At 40.9% G+C, this 22,237-nt stretch overlaps 1 long non-coding RNA gene across 1 annotated transcript; it reads right to left on the bottom strand.

The window, feature by feature from the left end:
• Positions 1–4,318: 4,318 nt before the first annotated feature.
• On the bottom strand, positions 4,319–7,339 carry LOC147492352 (uncharacterized). Its single transcript, XR_015198851.1, has 5 exons — positions 6,895–7,339; positions 6,719–6,792; positions 6,544–6,617; positions 6,056–6,132; positions 4,319–4,705 (listed from the first exon to the last, which is right to left on the bottom strand). It is a non-coding gene; the product is annotated as an uncharacterized LOC147492352 (long non-coding RNA).
• Positions 7,340–22,237: the final 14,898 nt, after the last annotated feature.

The following is a 22,237-nucleotide window of genomic DNA, read 5'->3' as shown; positions in this document are numbered from 1 at the left end:
TCTCAGGCTCAAGGACGCTCAATGGACCGATCTTGCCATGAGCGTTGCCAGCATTCCTCTAACAAAGATAATAATAGGATGATCAATATGATCACTTTTCAGGACGATTCTGTCACATCCACAAGGGAGAAAAGGAGACGAATAGGCACTCTACAAGAAGTTTATTAGTTCTCCTCACAAGCGGCTCCTGCCCCACGCACAACTGGCCACAGCTCAGGAGACATCACCTTCACTGAGGCCGACCTCAACATGGTCTTCCTCCCGCATAATGACGCTCCGGTTGTCCATCTTAAAATAAGAGACTGGATAGTAAAGCGTGTCCTGATCGACCCATCCAGCTCATGTGATATTCTGTTCTATCAGACTATCAAGGAGATGAACCTGCCAAAGTCGGTGATGATAGATCCAATATTCCCCCTTTATGGCTTCAATGGATCTCGAGTTGACCCAATTGGTGACATTATCTTTCATGTCTCAGTTGGGTCACATGAGGACAAAGTCAGCATCAACATGCATTTCAGCGTTCTGGATGTCAACTCGTCCGTCCTATATTATTATTTTAGGACGCCATTGGATCCACAAGATGCAAGCAGTGCCATCAACACTCCATCAAGTTTTACGCTTCCTTGGCCCCAGATGCATGATGGAGCTCAGAAGCAACCAGCTCGATGCTCACAATTACAAACAGATCCTCTCAATCAACAATCATATTGGGGCTTCACTCAAAAACAAGGGAAGGATCGCCAAAACCAAACTAGAAGAAGACTTCATCTTTGAGATTAGGACCCTGACCAAGACCCCTCAAAGTGATCTGCCAAAGGAAAACACTGGGGGCTCGGTCAAAAACGTTCCTCCAGAAGCCAAGACCCCAGAGGTCGCCCAACCCCTTCATGTCAAGGAGGCACTGAAGCTTTAATATTATAGTGAGTATACTTCAAAAGAGTTTAAATTAAGAGTTGAGGTTCATTCTAAATTGTTTAGAGTTTGAGTGAGGGAGATATGAAGAAGAAAGGTAGACTCATGAATATTAAAATGGTTCTAAGCTAATGACCTTGAAAGCTTTGATTGTTTGATTGAAATGACTTGAAAACATGAAAGGAAGATGGATTAAAACATTGAAATGAAAGAAACAAACAAGATTGAAGATTAAAACAATGAACAAGTAACAAGTTTGATTGAAATAAAGAAAAGGAAATAACAAGTTGATTGAAATAAAATAAAACAATAAGAAATTAAAAACATGAATTGAAAAACAAGACAAGAAAATAAATAAACCAAATGGTTTGGATCCTAAGACAATGGATGAGTTCTCTCTCCCTTGCTTTTTGTTTATATACCCCTACTTTTGCCATTTACAGATTTACCGTTCTCTATTACAAACTAGACACCTCACCCCTTTCACTTTTGCTTTTACTTTTGCTTTTTAGTGCCTTCTTGAACAAGCTATGTTTAGGGATAAGTCTTCATAATTTGAAATAAGGGCCTCCATCTTTTGTCTTCTAATTTGAGTCCTTTAACTGTTGACATTGACTGGTTGACTTTAGCTTTTTTAGCACTTTTCAACAGCAACTACTGGTCTTCATAATAAGCGTGATTAAGGCTCTTTTTGGTGCTAAGACGCAGCTTTTCAGATAAGTGGTCTGAAATACTCCCTTACCTAAAAAAGGTAGTAAAAGTTATGAGTTGTTTTTTCGTTAAGCGGAAGAGAAACTGTAATACAACAATATACGGGTAATAAAATGCATATTTGGGAGCTGATCACCACCCCCAAATAGCATCTTGTTTGTCCTCAAGCAAGGATGAGAGAAAAAAAACTAAGATCACAAATGAGTGATTTATTATACGTTATACTAATCTCATTTTGCAGAGTGCGATTGCATTGACCATATGCAATAAGGCCTTAAACCACTAGGATTTCCCTAGTGGATGATATTTAAGCCTCGTGACAATTTTTCAGTGAAGGTACTCACAAACTTCCTCTATTTAGTACAAAGGATCTTGTTTCCTTATTTATTCTTAGAAGTTCATATATCTCATTAGCGGTGAATAAGGACAAACTCTTTTGAACTTAGAATAACATATGTACAGTTATTTAAGCATCTAAACATAATTGTACAAAACATGAGCAATGAAATGCAAAAGCAGAGTTGTTTCCGAGGCTTTTGGAGAGCTTCCATAAGGTGGGTTCTCACAGGGGTGTGTTGCAATCACAACTCTCTGATAGATTCACTCAAGGTTCATTATCTCAAGTGTAGCAGACACTTATATTCCTTGTATACTCAAATGATGTCCAAAGAAATCGGGGTCGATTGATCACGTTTGCCACTTACTATCACACCATCCTATTCCTAATCGAGCTAGAGGTCATTTATTAGGAGTTACGGGGCAAGGGTGATGGTTTATAAAGAAAAAGGAAGGGAAAAACAAAATATGATAAGATGAGAAAATGGGCCTTCAAGATACTTGTAACCAGAGAAGAACCTCATTTTGTTCTTTTGCTTTCGAATTATGATACATTCTTTTAGCCATTTGGCTTTTTGACTCCATATGATTTTGAATTTTGGGAGTTATAACTTTGATTTGGTTTCTTTTTGCTTTTGATATCGTCTCCTTTTGATTTTGAACTTTTGAAAGATTCGATTTTTGACTCATTTGAATTTTTTTTGGAGTTTTAGTTTTTGATGGGTTTTTATTTTCTTCTCTTTCTTTTCTTTTCTTTTCTTTTTGAAGCAAATAACTATTATGTTTTTGTACAAGGTCTTCTCTTTTTCTGATATCCATCCAGTTCTCAACTCATCAGCTGGGTAAGCTTTTTATTGCGTATTGTGATGGGTTAGGAATTATTGGTGAAGAATAAAAAGGCTTTTAGAAAGGGTGAAGACTCAAGAGGGGTAACTAGAGGAAAACTATATTTTCGGGGTTTTAACGTTTATTTGGCTATATCGATCCAAAAAGAGCCTAAATTCCCTCATAAGATATGGCGTGGTGATCATGCAAGTGGACATGTGGTCTTTCTATCCGGGCATCCTTTGTGTCATCACTCAATAATCATTCAGATAAGGCTTTTGGCTAGATTCTCACAGGATATAGAACTTAATTGTTCTAAGTTTGGCTTTGAAAACTCACTGCTATATACAAACAAATGCTGATGCATGCCATTCATGAAAAGATGCAGAAACTATTGTACGTATATTAGTCTAAGTACGAAGAACAAGTCCTTACTGTATTACTATAATGAGACTTTTAAACTTTTTATTCATCATAGGAAAAGGAAACAAGGCTTTTTAATACTAAACGGAAAAATATTTTTGGTTTTTTTTTGAAAAATAATTTTAGAAAGGAAGAAATATAATATTATATATACTATATAGAAAATGCCTATTTTTTGCAAGATATTACTATACCAACTCTATGATGGAACTATGCTTGTCCTCAAGGTATGAAGAGATAAGGAAAGAGATTACCATAGAAACATGAGCAAAAACGATGATACACCTGTATTCTATTCTTCATGATGAAAATATACCACCCCCAAATAAGTTTGGGGCGTGGGTTGTTTGATATAGAACGAGAAATACATGATTTATTATACTAGGGATATTTATTCTACTATAAAATCTTTTTGGGTTTTTGTATTTTTGAAAACATGAAATGCATGAAAGAAAAATAGAAAATTTTGGCATGATGTATATGTTTTACCTTCTACTTATAAACCAAATTCCACAAGAAAAAGCAAAATAAAACAAGCAGATAATATTAAGCATAAAGTTAAACTTATACTACATCATACACATGAAAAAAAAGAAACATTAAAATAGATAGATCCAACTATACAGACACTAGGAATCCTAGTCAAAATCCGTGCATGACTCGTGTCGACGTCCAGAAGATCCTTCTCCTTGCTAACGTTGAGGCCTGACATCTCTATCACTACGCGGGAGTGCGTCTCTGATGCTCTGCAGTGTTCTAGTGACACTGTGCTAAAAACATCGCTGCTCCTGCTGGAAGGATTGCTGCTCCTCTCTAAGGGTATGCTGTTTTGCTATGATATTCCGCTATTCCGTTATGATGTTACCCTGAGTTTCCCTGAGCTGGTGGAGATATAAGTGCAGCATCCTCTAGCCTCCATGGAGGAAGTGAATTCTATCCATGGGCTGAGTGAACTGTCGAGTGGCATTGTCACGCCCCGAGACCCAACACACATCCCGAGGACGTGGAATGAATCTCGAGGAAGACACCTATCCCGATTCTACCGAAATTTCGGCAGAGTTTCCTTTGTTTGATCGACGTTCGTAAACCCTAAAAACCTGTCATAACCTGTCATAAACCCTGGACATCTTATAATTCCCTTCCAACAACCATACATACATCCAACAACCATATATACTACACTTAACTCTAACTACTACAGGGATATGACGATATAACTACAAAACAAGGAGAACCGTTGCCAAATACGATTATTACATCAAAATGACCTAGCTCTCTATATATACAACAAAAGAAACTAGTCTCTTTCTATACAACCAAAGGAAAAGAGCTAGGCTCATTATATACAGCAAAAGAATAACCTAGGTCATCTCTATACAGCAATCCAAATATAACCTTGACTCGCCTCTGGACAAGCAGCATAAAGGGAATCCTCCCAAATCACCATACCCGTCATCACTAGGGTTAGGGAAACCCTCCTCCGCAACTGGCTCGTCTGAAATGTTAAGTAGGATGAGCAAACAACTATGCCCAGTAGAAACGCACATAGCCAATAAATAGACTACTTATAGAAAACATTTAAAACATGCAGGGTTCTATAATAGTATTCAAATATTGTGATTATGTATATATACATCACTAACTAGCAGAAATCATCTCGACATGCTTCATTGATATTCAAAATAGAGTTTTCACAATCATCATACAACTATTGTGGCCGCTGCATCCTATTAGAATGGTGAGGGTACGACCGGGTACTCGATGATCCGCGGGCAATCTCGGTTCAGTACTTCCCAGTGTGAACCATGCACCGTTGTTTTCCTGATTTTACCGGCAGGGAGCTGAAATGCCGTTGTTGTGTTCGTACACACAAAATCCCCAAAGCTTTTAGGGCTCAGGTGGGCCACGGACCACGACCCCATACGGCTGTCACCTAACTTACGGTGGTCAACCGTTCGACGACCGCAGACCTTTCAGGGATCGACACATCCAGGAGTGGACTAAACTCTCACTCGGCGTCTAAACCTCATCGAGGTAACATGTAACCCCACTCAAGCTAATCACCATACAACGTGACACTACAAGCATGGTTATCTAGAAAAGTAGAAAAGGAATTCCGGACTACATCCGGTGATGCATCCCTTTAAAGGTGGCCCACCACCTCGAAAGGTGTACACACCGTTGGAATCCTAGAGCTAACCCGTCTCCGAAACGCGACAACAGTTCCTTCTTTATAGAATTCACGGTTCCTTTTCTAAATCTCCTCGTGATAAACATAGTAATATCTATATATATATACCAGATTACCGATTATTTTCAAATACTCTAGTTACATATCTAGTTTTTCTTTTAAACTGTTGATTATATAGGTGTGAGTTCTGGATTTCCGAAATCGAAAGCGTAACAACCTATGACTCCCAAACGGGCCAGTCATAGTAAATAACAACCGATGATTCCCAAACGGGCGAATCATCGTAAAATATTCGACCATCGGGACCAATCGCTTAACAGCACCTAGTTACAAACAACCGGGTAATCCTTACCGCGATTACAAAATCCATCTCTGTCTCGCTTCGGTGAGACAAGAGAGGCGAACCTTTCCCCAAAACCAGTTTTTCACTTTTAACGAGAAAACAATCCCTCGCTACTCCCCCGATTTTACAGAAAACCATTTCACGCTAAAAGCTATCCATATACTTAATTCATATCGAGGAAAACTACAATGCAAAACATGAATATCATATATACATGCATGGTTGATACATAAAACTATTTCTTAACATTTTAAACAACTCAAATCATGCATGAAAATAAGCGGACTATATATTGGTATGTAGGTTCCTACCTTAGCAAGCTCCGTTCTCCTCAAGCCCCACTTAAAAATAATCAAGCTCGCTTAACTGAATCCCCTCAGATTTACTCCTACACATCATATATATATATCATTCGACCATTAGAAATTATCGAACTAACGAGAATTATTATATAGCGTAAAGTCGAGAAGAATCTCGACAATCTGAATTTGGTTTCGGTATTTATTTTTATCTAACTACCGTTAAGCAGCTCTACGGGCCATTTTCCATCTGTTACTCGACGCCGATCTCTACTGGCTATTTCAGCCATGGCAGGCCCTCATATCTACGCCAATCCTATCCTATCCCAATTCCAATTCCAAATTTTAACTACAACCCATTCTACACCTCTCAATTAACATTAATTCTATTAATAAAATCGGTGGGTGTTCTTATCCCTCGATCACTACTCAATCAACTCTTATACAGTTATAAATCGACATAAATTCATTGAAATTGTAATGAATAACCAAATTCTTACCCAGTCAGCAATAAAAATCGTTCATAGCTTGCTGCTCCACCAAAATCGCAGCTCTCCTTCTCCAAACCGAGCTACTGCCGATATTAAACCCATCCCATTTCAGTTATACTTCCTCAATACAACCAACTACATAAAAATCGAGTTCAAATGATTTACTTTAAGCGAATTCACTAACCTTTCATTTGAAACACACGACGACTCCAAGGATTTTCGGCTGATTTAGTTAAGCCATTCCTCTCCAAATAGCTACTGTCGAATTATACAGCCCCCATTCAATATCTCTCATCAAATGCAACCTCAAGCTATTGAATTCGAATCCAAATAATTATTTAAAACGAAAATAAAACTCACCTTCCGCGGTGTTACGGCAAAATCCGAATTTTTTGTGAGTCTCCACACCTGAATTCACTGTTGTTAGTGAGTGGTTGTTCGAATTCGTGGGTTTGAATTGATTGAAGAGGAACTACCCCAACTGCCGCCGCGATTCCACTTCAGTTTCGCTTGGTTACGCTCAAATTTCCAGTAGATTACTTTAGTGTAGTGTTTCTAGGTTGGGAGTGTGAAGGATTGTGATAGAATCGATGGAAATTGAGAGGATTAGGTCTCTCTCTCTCTTAGGGTTTTGAAAGTGCGAATTGGGGAAGAAGGGAATTGAGTCTGCGCGATTTTCGGTTTCGCAATTTCGGTTTTTTTTTTTTTTTTTGGGCCGATATATTTGGGCCCAAGCCCGATCGATTCCAATTAGGCTTAAGGTCCTAATACGCCTAACCACCACTCGTTTGACGTCGCGTCTTGATTATTTTTCGGCCTATCCCGCTAAATTTAATCTGCTATATTCTATCTCACCGCAGGCTATGACCATAACCCACTCATGCGTGTAAGCTGTTAACTCGTGCCAGCTTCGACGCGGAAAAGCCGCTAACCGACATTTTTGCCAAATTTCCGCCTATAGTCGCTTACCTAACGTGCCTTATGAGTCGGAGTTAAGTTTTAGTAAGTTACGTACGGTTGAAATATAAACCCGACGACCAACTTACATAAACGACCCTAGATTTAATAGGAAATTTACGAAAATACCCTTAATAATAATTCAGGACTTTACATCCTACCCTCCTTAAAAGAAAATTTCGTCCTCGAAATTAAATCATACCTTATTGCTCGAACAATTCTGGATATTGTCGCCTCATATCGGCTTCTTTCTCCCAGGTTGCTTCCTCTACATTGTGATTTCTCCACAAGACCTTTACCAACGGAATGACCTTTGACCGCAATCTCTTTTCTCGTGATCTAGAATCTGAACTGGCCCTTCCGGATAGGTAATGTCTTCTTCAACTCCAACGATTCCAAATCAACAATATGTAGTGGATCCGCTCGTATTTGCGGCGAAGCATCGAGATATGGAACACGTTATGAACACGTGATAACCTTTTCGTAGCTCGAGCTTATAAGCTAGCTCGTCGGAGATCTTGAATGTCGGGAATGGTCCCACATATCTAGGTGCAAGTTTCCTTTCATCCCGAACCTCGAATACCCCTTCTTCGGAGATACTTTCAAGAATACCCTGTCACCTTCATAAAATTCCAAGGGACGCTTCACGCCTATCCGCATAGCTTTTCTCGACTGGGCTGTGAGCAACCGATTCAGATCACTCTGATCTTCGGTGGTGTCACTAACCATCTCTCGCCCCAACATAATACTATCTCGGTTTCAGTCCACAGAGAGGTGTTCGCAAGGTCCGCCATACAACGCTCAAAGCGGAGCCATACCAATACTAGATTGGTAATCTGTTATTGTAGGCAAACTCAGCCAATGCCAAATGAGTCTTCCAACTACCCCCAAAATCAAGCACGCAAGCCCGAAGCATATCCTCTATGATTTGGATGACTCTTTTCCGATTGCCCATCGGGTTCTGCCGGATGAAATGTCATGATTGAATTTCAGTTTGGTCCCCAATTCCTTTGAAGACTTCTCCAAAATGAACGGGAAATTGAGTACCTCTATCTGAAATTATAGATAATGGTGCCCCATGCAACCTCAGTATCTCTGACATGTAGATTCTACTTAGCTTTTCAGCAGAGTAAGTAGTCTTAACAGGTATGAAATGAGCAGACTTGGTCAGTCTATCAACAATGACCCATATAGAATCCATTCCCTCACTGGTCCTCGGTAACCCGGATACAAAATCCATGGTTATATTCTCCCACTTCCATTCCGGAATCTCCAGAGGTTTAAGAAGACCAGGTGGTCTATGGTGTTCAGCTTTCACCTGTTGGCATGTGGCACACTTCTTCACATATTCCGCAATGTGCCGCTTCATTCCCGGCCACCAAAACTGACGACGCAGATCTCTGTACATTTTGGTACCACCAGGATGAATGGTATACTTCGATCTATGGGCTTCACTCAAGATATTATTCCGCAAAGAGTGATCAAAAGGTACCCAAATTCTTCCTCTGAATCTGATGCTTCCATCTCCGGATTTTTCCCAATCAACATCCTCAGCATTATCCACATATCCTCGGTACCTAGGTCCATCCCTCGATGTAGTCTGAGCATCTACAATCTCCTGAACCAAGGTGTTTTCTGCACGTCGCTATCCGTCATAAATAACTAAATAACAGCACTTATGAGGATCTCCACTTCCATTTTCCGTGATCTCAAAACCATAAGAAGCAGCAGACTCCAGCAATTGCCACTCCTTCATCATCATCTGAGCACAGACATGTTCTCGCTTCCTACTCAATGCATCGGCAACTACATTTGCTTTACCCGGATGGTATTGCAATGTGAAGGTATAGTCCTCCATGTACTCAACCCATCTCCTCTGCCTCATATTCAAATCTTTCTGCGAGAACAAGTACTTGAGACTCTTGTGATCCGAGAATATCTCAAACTTCTCACCATACACATAATGCCTCCATATCTTTAGAGCATGAATGATCGCCGCTAACTCCAAGTCATGAGTAGGATAATTCTTCTCATGGGCATTCAATTGCCTAGAAGCATACGCTATCACTTGGCCTTCTTGCATTAAGACACATCCTAATCCGGTGTTAGAGGCATCAGTATAAATCACATAGCTCTTCTCCGGATCTGGAATAGTCAAAACTGGCGCTGTTACCAATCGCGTCTTTAGCTCTTGGAAAGCTTTTTCGCATGCCTCCGTCCATTCAAACTTCACATCCTTCTGCGTGTCAATCTAGTTAAGGACGACGCTATGCTAGAGAATCCTTCTACAAAACGACGGTAATAACCTGCCAATCCCAAGAAACTCCTGATTTCCGTCGCTGACGTCGGTCTCGGCCAATTATTCACTGCCTCTATCTTTGAACGATCAACTTTGATTCCATTCTCCGATACCACATGCCCTAAGAACCTCATTTCATTCAACCGTAACTCACACTTGCTGAACTTGGCATAAAGGCGATGATCAACTAATGTTTGGAAGACAATCCTCAAGTGTTCCTTGTGTTCCGCCCTAGTCTTGGAATAAATCAAGATGTCATCTATGAATACGATAACAAATTGATCTAGGTATTTCCACATCACTCGGTGCATGAGATCCATAAATGCAGCCGGAGCATTGGTCAATCCAAATGGTAACACAAAAACTCAAAATGCCCTAGCCGTGCGGAAAGTCAGTCTTTCGTATATCTTCTTCCGAATTCTCATCGATGGTAGCTCGTTTCGAGATCTATCTTCGAGAAATACTTAGCACCCCTTAACTGATCAAATAGGTCATTGATCCTAGGCAACGGATATTTGTTCTTGATAGTCACATTATTCAGCTTCCGATAATCCACACATAGCCGAAAAGATCCATCTTTCTTCTTCACAAACAACACCGGTGCTCCCCAAGGTGACTGGCTTTCCCTTATAAACCCCAATCTTTTCAATTCATCTAATTGGGACTTGAGTTCTCTCATTTCGAGAGGAGCCATTCGATAAGGAATCATCGAAATGGGCGACGTTCCCGGCATTAGATCTATTACAAAATCTATCTCACGCCAGGGAGGCAATCCCGACAATGCATATGGGAACACTGCCGCAAACTCACTAACCACAGGAACAAGCTCAGAAGATTCAAACTTCGGCCCTTGGAGACTAAGACCAGCTAGCAATCCGTATCTATCATACTTGAAGTCAGACTTGGCCTTCACCACTCGAGATACCGTATTTCTAATCCCCTCAAACACAACCTCAGGCTGTCCCGGTACTCTAAGCGTCACTGTCTTGGCAAAACAATCTACATGGGCATGATACTTCCCTAACAAATCCATCCCTACGATGATATCGAAATCTTTTAGGTCCATCACCGTTAGATCGACTATCATCTCCCTATCACCTATCTTTATCACACAATGGTGACAAACTTCAAAGAACATAGTTCTCTTTCCTAGAGGAGTAGATAGAATAAGCTTCCTCCCGGTATTAACTACATTCAAACCAAGAATCTCCACCATATTTTTAGCAATAAAAGAATGAGTAGCACCAGATCAAACAAGACATGCACCTTATGTGTAAACAGACATATCATACCTTCAACCACTTGATCGGTAGCGCTGATATCTGCCCCCATAGCATTATATACCGTGGCTTCCTCTTGGACTGGAGCAGGATCCATAACCTCTTCCTCTGGCACTAGATAATACACTTTGCCCCTGTGGTCTCTGTTCCACCCTCGGCTGGACTTGGGGGAAAAACCGCTGATATGCCCAAACTTCACCAGAACCATAGCAAACCACACTCTCCCTCGACCGTGTGTACTCTGGGGTATTACAGATTGCAATCTAGCTCTCGACCACGAGGCCTCAAATTCTGCACCGGTGCTCGGGTGCGAAGAAGGAGCAGTACCCTCGGTGGCCTTCGTGATCCACTCATCGGTCTCCGAATTGGTAGACTTCGTGGCTGGCCTAACCACATTCAAACCCTATGTACAGCCTGGTGCCTCTCCATGTTGTGCTCGGTTGGATGACCGGCCTATACATCTGTTGCGACCCTGAACCACTGCCTTGGTAGACCTGTCTCTTTCCTGTATCCTGCCTACCCTGAACTATCGGCTGCCTTACCCTTCCAACCTCTTGCCTCAGAGCAATAACTCGATCATCAACTCTTTCAATTCCTTGAGCTCTTCTCACAGCCTCAAAGATAAGTATCGATCGAAGGACCGACATCTCTTGCTCTGCGATATACGGTTTCAAACCGTCAATGAATTTCGAGCCTTAGCTTTTTTCCGTGGAAATCATCTCCTTCCCGTGATCGCGGAAAGAACGGTGAATCTCTTCATCATCTTGTCCCCACTGTCATGTTTCCTTGTTCTAACTTGAGGAATTCCATTCGCTTCTTATCTCTCGCCGCCTCGGTGACATACCTCAAAAGGAAGAGTTCCTCAAACTTAGCCCAACTCATAGGAAACGTCTCCACATCCTTAACACTGATCCACCAGTGTTTGGCTTCACCTCTAAGCATGAAGGCAGCCAAAGTGACTCGTTCCACATCAGTACACATCATAGAGTCTAGCATACTCGACATATCTAGCAACCAGTCTTCGGCTACTTTAACCTCAGATGACCCCACAAATTCAGGTGGACGTAGCCTGATGAAATTTGCAAGTAGAAACCCCGACTGACTTTGCACTGGTGGCCTGAACTCCTCAACTCTCGCTACGGTTGGGGATGCTACCTCTGGTGTTCCACCAGGTGGAATAACAGCGGATGCTAAAAGAGGTTGGGGCTCGTTCCGACTAGCCCTCAAACTTTCGATCTCAGCTCTCATCTCATTTTGTGCTTGAGCCATTTGATTCATCACAGCGAGGAGCCTATCCATTCGGTCCTCCCGACTACGATCCGTAGTATCATCACCACTAGTACCTTCGGGATCCATGGTAACTATTCTGCACATATACACAGAGCCAATTCAGTGCATGATAAATGAGAGAGAATTCTCAAAATTATGCAAGAGGCGCAGGTATAGCCCTATGGAACTCACATGCATAGAATGAGTGCGAGTAGAATTTCAAAAGATGAGCACAGGTGCGCTCCTACAGAGGGCAGGTGCGCCCTCCACCTCGAAATGAAAATTCACTCCGACCCTTATAGTGTCCGATTCGTCCAAACTTTCGACACGTCTCCGCGCTCTCTGCTGTGACCAGACAACTACCCGTGCGACCTCTCGACCTTGCTAAGCTATTATTAACGCTTAACGTACTAACTACGGGTAGTGTATCCCTACCTAGAGTTTATAGGGTTCCGACGAAACTTTCGAACGCGTCGCGTTTGAGTCCCCCACTATAGCTCCCAGACGGATCTAATAGTGGACGCTCTGATACCACGTTTTCTGTCACGCCCCGAGACCCAACACACATCCCGAGGACGTGGAATGAATCTCGAGGCGCATTAACTATCCCGATTCTACCGAAATTTCGTGAGTTTCCTTTGTTTGATCGACGTTCAGAACCCTAAAACCCGTCATAACTCGGGTCATAAACCCTGGACATCTTATAATTCCCTTACAACAACCATACATACATCCAACAACCATATATACTACACTTAACTCTAACTACTACAGGGATATGACGATATAACTACAAAACAAGGAGAACCGTTGCCAAATACGATTATTACATCAAAATGACCTAGCTCTCTATATATACAACAAAAGAAACTAGTCTCTTTCTATACAACCAAAGGAAAAGAGCTAGGCTCATTATATACAGCAAAAGAATAACCTAGGTCATCTCTATACAGTCCAAATATAACCTTGACTCTGCCTCTCGTCAAGCATAAGGGAATCCTCCCAAATCACCATACTTGGTCATCACTAGGGTTAGGAAACCCTCCTCCCGAATCGCTCTCGTCTGAAATGTTAAGTAGGATGAGCAAACAACTATGCCCAGTAGAAACGCACATAGCCAATAAATAGACTACTTATAGAAAACATTTAAAACATGCAGGGTTCTATAATAGTATTCAAATATTGTGATTATGTATATATACATCACTAACTAGCAGAAATCATCTCGACATGCTTCATTGATATTCAAAATAGAGTTTTCACAATCATCATACAACTATTGTGGCCGTCACCGCTGCATCCTATTAGAATGGTGAGGGTATCGACCGGTATTTTCAACCCAATCCGCGGGCAATCTCGGTTCAAGATTTCCTTCGGTGTGAACCATGCACCGTTGTTTTCCTGATTTTACCGGCAGGGAGCTGAAATGCCGTTGTTGTGTTCGTACACACAAAATCCCCAAAGCTTTTAGGGCTCAGGTGGGCCCTGTGACCACGACCCCATCCCCATAATGGCTGTCACCTAACTTACGGTGGTCAACCGTTCGACGACGCAGATCGCTTTCGGGATCGACACATCCAGTGGACTAAACTCTCTCCTCTCCGGCGCCTAAACCTCATCGAGGTAACATATAACCCCACTCAAGCTAATCACCATATGGTGACACTACAAGCATGGTTATCTAGAAAAGTAGAAAAGGAATTCCGGACTACATCCCGTTGATGCATCCCTTTAAAGGTGGCCCACCACCTCGAAGGTGTACACCACAGTTGGAATCTAGAAATGACTGCGTCTCGGAAATGCGACAACGGTTCCTTCTTTATAGAATTCACAGTTCCTTTTCTAAATCTCCCTCGTGATAAACATAGTAATATCTATATATATATACTTTCGATACCGATTATTTTCAAATACTCTAGTTACATATCTAGTTTTTCTTTTAAAGCGTTGATTATATAGGTGTGAGTTCTGGATTTCCGAAATCGAAAGCGTAACAACCTATGACTCCCAAACGGGCGATCATAGTAAATAACAACCGATGATTCCCAAACGGCGAATCATCGTAAAAATACGACCATCCGGGACCAATCGAACTTCGCACCTAGTTACAAACAACCGGGTAATCCTTACCCGCGATTACAAAATCCATCTCTCGTCTCCTTCATCGAGACAAGAGATTGAACCTTTCCCCAAAACCAGTTTTTCACTTTTAACCGGAAAACAATCCCTCGCTACCCCGATTTTCTGAAAACCATTTTTTTAAAGCTATCCATATACTTAATTCATATCGAGGAAAACTACAATGCAAAAACATGAATATCATATATACATGCATGGTTGATCATAAACTATTTCTTAACATTTTAAACAACTCAAATCATGCATGAAAATAAGCGGACTATATATTGGTATGTAGGTTCCTACCTTAGCAAGCTCCGTTCTCCTCAAGCCCACTTAACGGAATCAAGCTCGCTTTACCCAATCCCCTCGTATTTACTCCTACACATCATATATATATATCGACCATTAGAAATTATCGAGCTAACGAGAATTCTTATATAGCGTAAGTCGAGAAGAATCTCGACACTCTGAATTTGGTTTCGGTATTTATTTTTATCTAACTACGGATTAGCAGAGCTCTGAGGCCATTCTCGCATGTTATTCTCTCGGCGATCTCTACTGGCTATTTCAGCCATGGCAGGCCCTCATATCTACGTAATCCTATCCCATCCCAATTCCAATTCCAAATTTTAACTACAACCCATTCTACACCTCTCAATTAACATTAATTCTATTAATAAAATCGGTGGGTGTTCTTATCCCTCGATCACTACTCAATCAACTCTTATACAGTTATAAATCGACATAAATTCATTGAAATTGTAATGAATAACCAAATTCTTACCGGTCAAGAATAAAAATCGTTCCTAGCTTGTCGCTCCACCAAAATCGCAGCTCTCCTTCTCCAAACCGACTCTTTGCCGATATTAAACCCATCCCATTTCAGTTATACTTCCTCAATACAACCAACTACATAAAAATCGAGTTCAAATGATTTACTTTAAAGTTTAATTCACTAACCTTTCATCTGAAACACGACGACTCCAAGGATTTTTCGGCTGATTTCGTTAAGCCATTCCTCTCCAAATAGCTCTTTGTCGAATTATACAACCCCCATTCAATATCTCTCATCAAATGCAACCTCAAGCTATTGAATTGAATCCAAATAATTATTTAAAAGCGAAAATAAAACTCACCTTCATGTGTTATTCACGGCAAAATCCGAATTTTTTGTGAGTCTCCACACTGAATTCACTGTTGTTAGTGAGTGGTTGTTCAATTCGTGGGTTTGAATTGATTGAAGAGGAACTACCCCAACTGCCGCCGCGCTGATTCCACGGTTTCGGCCGGTTTGGCTCAAATTTCGATGGATTACTTTAGTGTAGTGTTTCTAGGTTGGGAGTGTGAAGGATTGTGATAGAATCGATGGAAATTGAGAGGATTAGGTCTCTCTCTCTCTAGGGTTTTGAAAGTGCGAATTGGGGAAGAAGGAATTGAGTCTCAGCGATTTTCGGTTTATAATTTTTCGGTTTTTTTTTTTTTTTTTTGGGCGATATATTTGGGCCCAAGCCCGATCGATTCAATTAGGCTTAAGGTCCTAATCGCCTAACCACCACTTCGTTTTGACGTCGCGTCTTGATTATTTTTCGCCTATCCCGCTAAATTTAATCTGCTATATTCTATCTCACCGCAGGCTATGACCATAACCCACTCATGCGTGTAAGCTGTTAACTCGTGCCAGCTTCGACGCGGAAAAGCCGCTAACCGACATTTTTGCCAAATTTCCGCCTATAGTCGCTTACCTAACGTGCCTTATGAGTCGGAGTTAAGTTTTAGTAAGTTACGTACGGTTGAAATATAAACCCGACGACCAACTTACATAAACGACCCTAGATTTAATAGGAAATTTACGAAAATACCCTTAATAATAATTCAGGACTTTACAGGCATCTTCAGCGAAGTAATCCACCTTCTCAGTCAGTCATGCTTGCTCACCGGCTCTGGCTTCCGGTGGAAGCCATGACTTCTAGATGCAGTGGGCATAGATAGGACCTGTGGTAGCGTCCTTGACCTCCACTAGGGCGTCTGTGGCTTGGAACCCCCAGTGCTACATGATCTTGGTGACCAGCACTGGTAGAGGGGCAGATGTCTTCTTCGGTTTACAGATGATAGAACGCTCTTTACACACGTTTATTGGCTTTCAGTTACTTATTTTCTTAAGTCCGAGGTCCACAGTCCAAAGTCCGAGGTCCGCGGTCAAGTCCAAAGTCCAAAGTCCAGCGTCCAGGTATAGTCGATGCGTTTTAGTCAAGTTACCTTACTCACGTGGGATTGGTAGGATAGGTCGAGTAAGGGATCGTCCAAACCTTAGGGCTCGGATAGGTTCACAACTGGAGTTACAACTTTAAGTGAGAAGGATTTTTAGGTTTCCTTTTAGTTGGTTTTTAATTAAAATAACGGTAATGCAAATAAAATAAATTAATACGGCGATTATATGTAGGTAAACAAAATGTAGAGAAACAGGGAGAGAGTTAATCATGCTCATGCAAGAATCATTTCTTAACAATTTTTATTACCAAATCACTACATCTCTAATTCGTCTCGTTTCGAAGACGACGTCGAGTATTGATCCCTAGTGCATGCCCACATCTCTAGGTCGCATTTCACTAGCATAAGGAGTTTTAATAATACCGCATCTACGGTATATTATTTCGCTCTGGCTCGATTTTTTTGGACGACGGATTGGAGGTATCGACACTGAGAGTCGTAGCGACCATCTGGAGCATCGGCTGATCAACTTTGTACATTCTCGATCATTTTGGGACCGGATGTTAATTCTATGCCTAATTCCTAAGTAGTGATTCTAGAATATTAACGAGTCAATCCGGATTTTTACACGAGCAGCATAACCCTCCCCGGGGGGGATTAGCTCATCATCATAGAAGGAATAATAAAACTTGTTGTATACATTAAGTAAATAAATGCAGGACAGAAATTAAACTAGAAAAGAAATGACTGTTATTAAGGGTAAAATAACTTACTGTATTAAGCTGCTGAAATAAAAATGGCGGAATGTAAGTACTGAAGAAGAAGAAAAACTAAGTGTAGCTAAAGCATTAATATGCTGAAGACCTTATAATGAAGCGCGAACCCCCTATATATATAAGCGGATGTCCCTTCCGTGAATTCTAACAATTAAATCGGGTTTGTTTGTTACCTATTTGAAGCGTTCAAAACTTTGAGAATCAAAGTTTTGTTTCACTAGATTAAATTTTTGTCCTTTAGCCGATTTTTATGTTTTGTTTGTTAGCTCATTTCAATTCAAACCACTTGGTTTGAATTGGTGCGATATCTTCTCTCTTGCCGGTGGTATCAAATTTAAACCATCCTTTGCCACCTGCCTATCTTTGACTCATCATGCCTTACGGGCCCGAGAGTGTGTCCACCTAGTGTGTCCGATTGGTATTGATTTTGGCGTTTTTACGACTTTTTGTCCTTCTAGCAGAGTTCGTAAGCCGGTCGCTATGGCAGCTTTACTAGCCAACGTCGGCACCTAGATTTATCCGATTTGAGATTCGGAAGTTTCACGCCCTCTTTATATGTGGGCCCGTCCCTTGACGGTTACGTTCTTTTGGAAACTCCGGCTCAAGTCGGGGCTTTGTTGGGCTTCCGGGGATTGAGTGGGAATTCCAAATATTCAGTATTCTTGTACTGGGCGCTTCACTAGCCAACGCGTCGGCACCTAGATTTATCCGATTTGAGCCGGAAGTTTCCTCGCTTTTATATGTGGGCCCGTTCGCACTAGTTACGTTCTTTTGGGAACCCGGCTCTAGTCGGGGCTTTGTTGGGCTTCCGAGGGGATTGAGTGGGAATTCCAAATATTCCGTATTCGTACTTGGTAGCTTCACTAGTCAACGTCGGCATCTAGATTTATCCGATTTGAGCTTCGGAAACTTGTTGCTTCTTCATATGTGGGCCCATTCCGCACTAGTTCTGTTCTTTTGGAAACCGACTTCCGCGGGTCGAGTGGGAAACTCCAAATATTCCGTATTCTGTACCCGATGCATGTTTTATCACTATATTCATTTTAATTGCGGAAACGCCTGCAAAAGTCACGAAAATATAATTATTACATGATTATTAAACACATAATCGACCAAAATGCTATGTCTCTCGGGGTTTAATATTACAGTTTTGGGTGTTTATCACACCACCCCCAAACAGCACTTTGCTTGTCCTCAAGCAAAGAAGAGACATTAAAGCGATAAGTGATCAAAAATGTGTTGTCCTAAACTAAATCTCATTTTTAGCGAGTCGCGGTTGCATTGACCGTGATGCAACAAGGCCTTGAACCACTAGGAATTCCCTAGTGGACGAGTTATAGCCTCGTGAGAGTTTTCCAGAGAAGATACTCACAAACTTCATTTATACTACAACGACTTAGTAACAAAGGCTTGTTTCCTTAATTAATCTCAGGTATCTAGACATCTCACTAGCAGGGGAAACAAGGATTTTATTCTTTCGAAATTCAAGTTAATATACATACAATAATCGAAACATCTACGTATGAGCATGCATGCAGTGATCTAATAATGAAATGTACGAGCATGGCCGTTTCTGGATCCTTTGGATAGCATCCTTAAGTAGGTTCTCACAGGTATGTGTCGAAACACAATTTCTCTCTTATTTTTCCACTCAAGCTTTGCTATCTCCGATTAATGGTGTGGGCACGCGTTTCCTCACATACTCAATGACAGTCAGAGGAGCCGAGGTCGAGAAGTCACAACTACTACTTATTATCACACTATCCTATGAGGTCTTTATTAGGTGTTATGGGGCTTAGGTGGTAGTGTAGAAGAAAATGGAATGGAAAGTTCAAAAAAAATGATAAGTATGAGAGAATAAGGTCTTGAGATATTTATACTAGAAAACCCTTTTTTCTTTCTGCTTCTAACATGGTTTCCATACTTGGATTTTTGTATTCCCTTTTTGATTTTTGATCTTTGGGGGATTCTAACCTTGACATTTCTTTTTTGATTTTTGGAAACATATTTCTATTTTCTTTTTTTTTTTCTTAAAAGCAGTAACTGATTTTGATTTGTGACAAGGTTTTTCTCTTCATTTTTTTGCACTTCATCCTATTTCTCACACTCATCATCTAGGTAGGCTTATTTATTTGTGGTTACTAGATGGGTAATGATTTTTGGTAAAGTAGAAAGGATTAATGAAAGGTTCGATTGGGGGCGACTAAGCGGTAAAATTTTTTCTGGTCGCGAATTTTTGGCTATATCGATCCAAAGAAGGCCTAAATTCTCCTAGGATTTGGGTAGTGATCAAAGTAAGTAGGCGTGTGAACTTCTATTAGGAAGAACTACTCCTCTGTGTCATTACTCATATGTCATACATTTGAGGCTTTTGGTTAGATTCTTACAGGATATGGAAACTAAGTTGTCTAACCGTGGGTCCCAGAAACTTACTGCTGTGTGCATTTAATGATAGTCGATTACATGAATGCTCATAAAAAGATGTAAAAACTATTGCATACGTATTAAATTAAGTTTCTAAGGACAAGTCCTGATTCTGATGCTAGGGGGAGATTTCTAAATATTTTTCATCATAGAAAGGGAAACGAGAATTTGTCACTAAATATGTTTATTTAGACATTAAGTAAACTATATACAACTATGCATGCCTAATTTTTGCAAAAGGTTCTCACCACCCCCAAACAGTCGGACACTATGTCCTCAAAGTGTTAAGAGGAAGAAGGAGTATACCTGGGAGGCTTTGAGCAAAAATAAAGCTGATATCTTCCATAGAAATTTATTGTAACACACTATATATTATACATCATAAAAGTAGAAGCACACTGTTAGAGTAGCACACTGTTAGGTCATTTATTTATTTCACATCAAAACATAAAACAAATATGTACATGCATCAACTCACATTGCCCCAACCTTGTGGGGGATAGTCCTTCCTTGCCTGCCCCCTGTAGAAATGCAATTCCTTAGATCCTGCCAATCTATCATAGCTTTCGGACTTCCTCCACTTCCTTTTCTTTGCATTGTCTAGATGAGCTATCATTTTATCATCATTAGGGAAAGAACGAACTTTCTTGAGATACCTTGCGGCGTGTCCATGTCGAAATCGCAAGGAAGCGAATTATCTTGTTTGTTGGACACATAGAGTCAACCTTTACCCAGTCTTGAAAGGTGGCTGCAAACTCGGGGAAGTATCGTCCTCACTATCCCGCATCTTTATGGCGGCGGGGTGATATAGTCTTGCCGAAAAGACCGATCCTTCTTAAGATTCTCAATTACTAGTTACGTCAGAATGTCGAAGGTGGTACGTTCTTTCGGGCCAATGCATGGAATGTCTTACCACGATGCCTTTGATGCCGTGGAAAAATGCCAATCTCCCATGATGTTGGAAGAATAAATAACATGGCGGTTCCAACATTCATGGTCATCTTGGCTAGTGGAATAGTGAATTCTCGGCCATCGGCCCGGCCGACGCGTTCTTTGGCGTGGGCAAGGCCATCGCCATAACGGGCAGCAAAATCTTCCCTAGAGTAGTCATTAAGGTCATTCTCTATCATGTATTGGATGGGGAGATCTGGGTGAAGAGGATGAAGGTCTAGAGCCATAGCCACCTTTGTTGGCTCATAAAAGGCGTGTCGGGTGTTACCAATACGTAGTGTAAACCCATTCAAAGGGAAACCCGGACGGTGGTAGATCTTCCATGTTATTATAAAAATAAGTTGCCAAACACGGGGAGTATGTCCGCTCGGGTGTAGAATGAGAGAGTTCCATCCAACTTGAGTGATGTAGTCTCCGAAAAAGATGTCCATATCTTGGGAGAATTTAGCAAGGAATGGAAAGATTGTTCGGAATCATCTTTGGAGCTTCCATTGTGAAAAAAAATGTGACTGTTTTTAGACAAGGATAAACAAATATTAGAGCATGATGAGAATAATTAAGTAAAACAAATTACCATCACGAAAATTAAAAACTAAAAGGAAAATGATAATATAATATTGTAATATTTAAATGGTTTTATTGGCCCAAAGTAACGGCGAGGATCCTTATGTGGGAGGAATCCGTTTATAAGATTCTCTATGCCGTCAATCCGTGCAACAGCCTGTTGCAACATTTTGCTTTCTGTCTGGTAAATCTCGGCGTGGTTCTCCATTATGAGAGTGTGATTTGCCAAGAATTGGTTGTGGTTGTGCAAGAATTGTGCTTGTTCCTCTTCGTTTATTGTCCGCAGTCCTGAAATTCAAAGAAGGTGGTGATAATAATGTTCTGACGTTTGAATAATGTCATCAGTCCTTGTTGAATTAAGCGAAGCCCTTCCATGGGATTAAATACGTTGCATAAGGCATTTTCAGTAAAGATGTTGTCGGTGGAACAATCTTCGTTGGTTTCTACACCGATATGGTTCTTTGCAACGTCGGGGTTCCAGAATCCGTTCCTACATACTGAGTGAATGGTAAGAATGTTAGCTGTTCAAAGAGGTGTATGAGGAGAAGTACTAGAAAAACCCCAATGTATCATGATAAGTGTCACAATGGTTGGTAAAGCGGTTGCCTTTTTCCTGGCACGTGCGATCGCATTCCAGAGAAATTTTATAATGCAAAAATCATTGCAGTTAGTCTGCAACACCCAGAGTAAATGGAGGAGTGGTTTGGTTATTTCAGAAGTCTTGGATGTGCCTAGGACATTATGAGCTACCCATTGGATCACAGATAATTGGTTCTTTTGTAAAGATCGCTGATAAACAATACGGTTTTTCCGGTTGTATTCGCCGTGAAGGATAGTTGCAAACATCAGATGTT

Source organism: Coptis chinensis, chromosome 6, assembly GCF_015680905.1.
Source record: "Coptis chinensis isolate HL-2020 chromosome 6, ASM1568090v1, whole genome shotgun sequence".
Classification (NCBI taxonomy): Eukaryota; Viridiplantae; Streptophyta; class Magnoliopsida; order Ranunculales; family Ranunculaceae; genus Coptis; species Coptis chinensis.
This window is presented reverse-complemented; position numbering and strand designations above follow the sequence as displayed.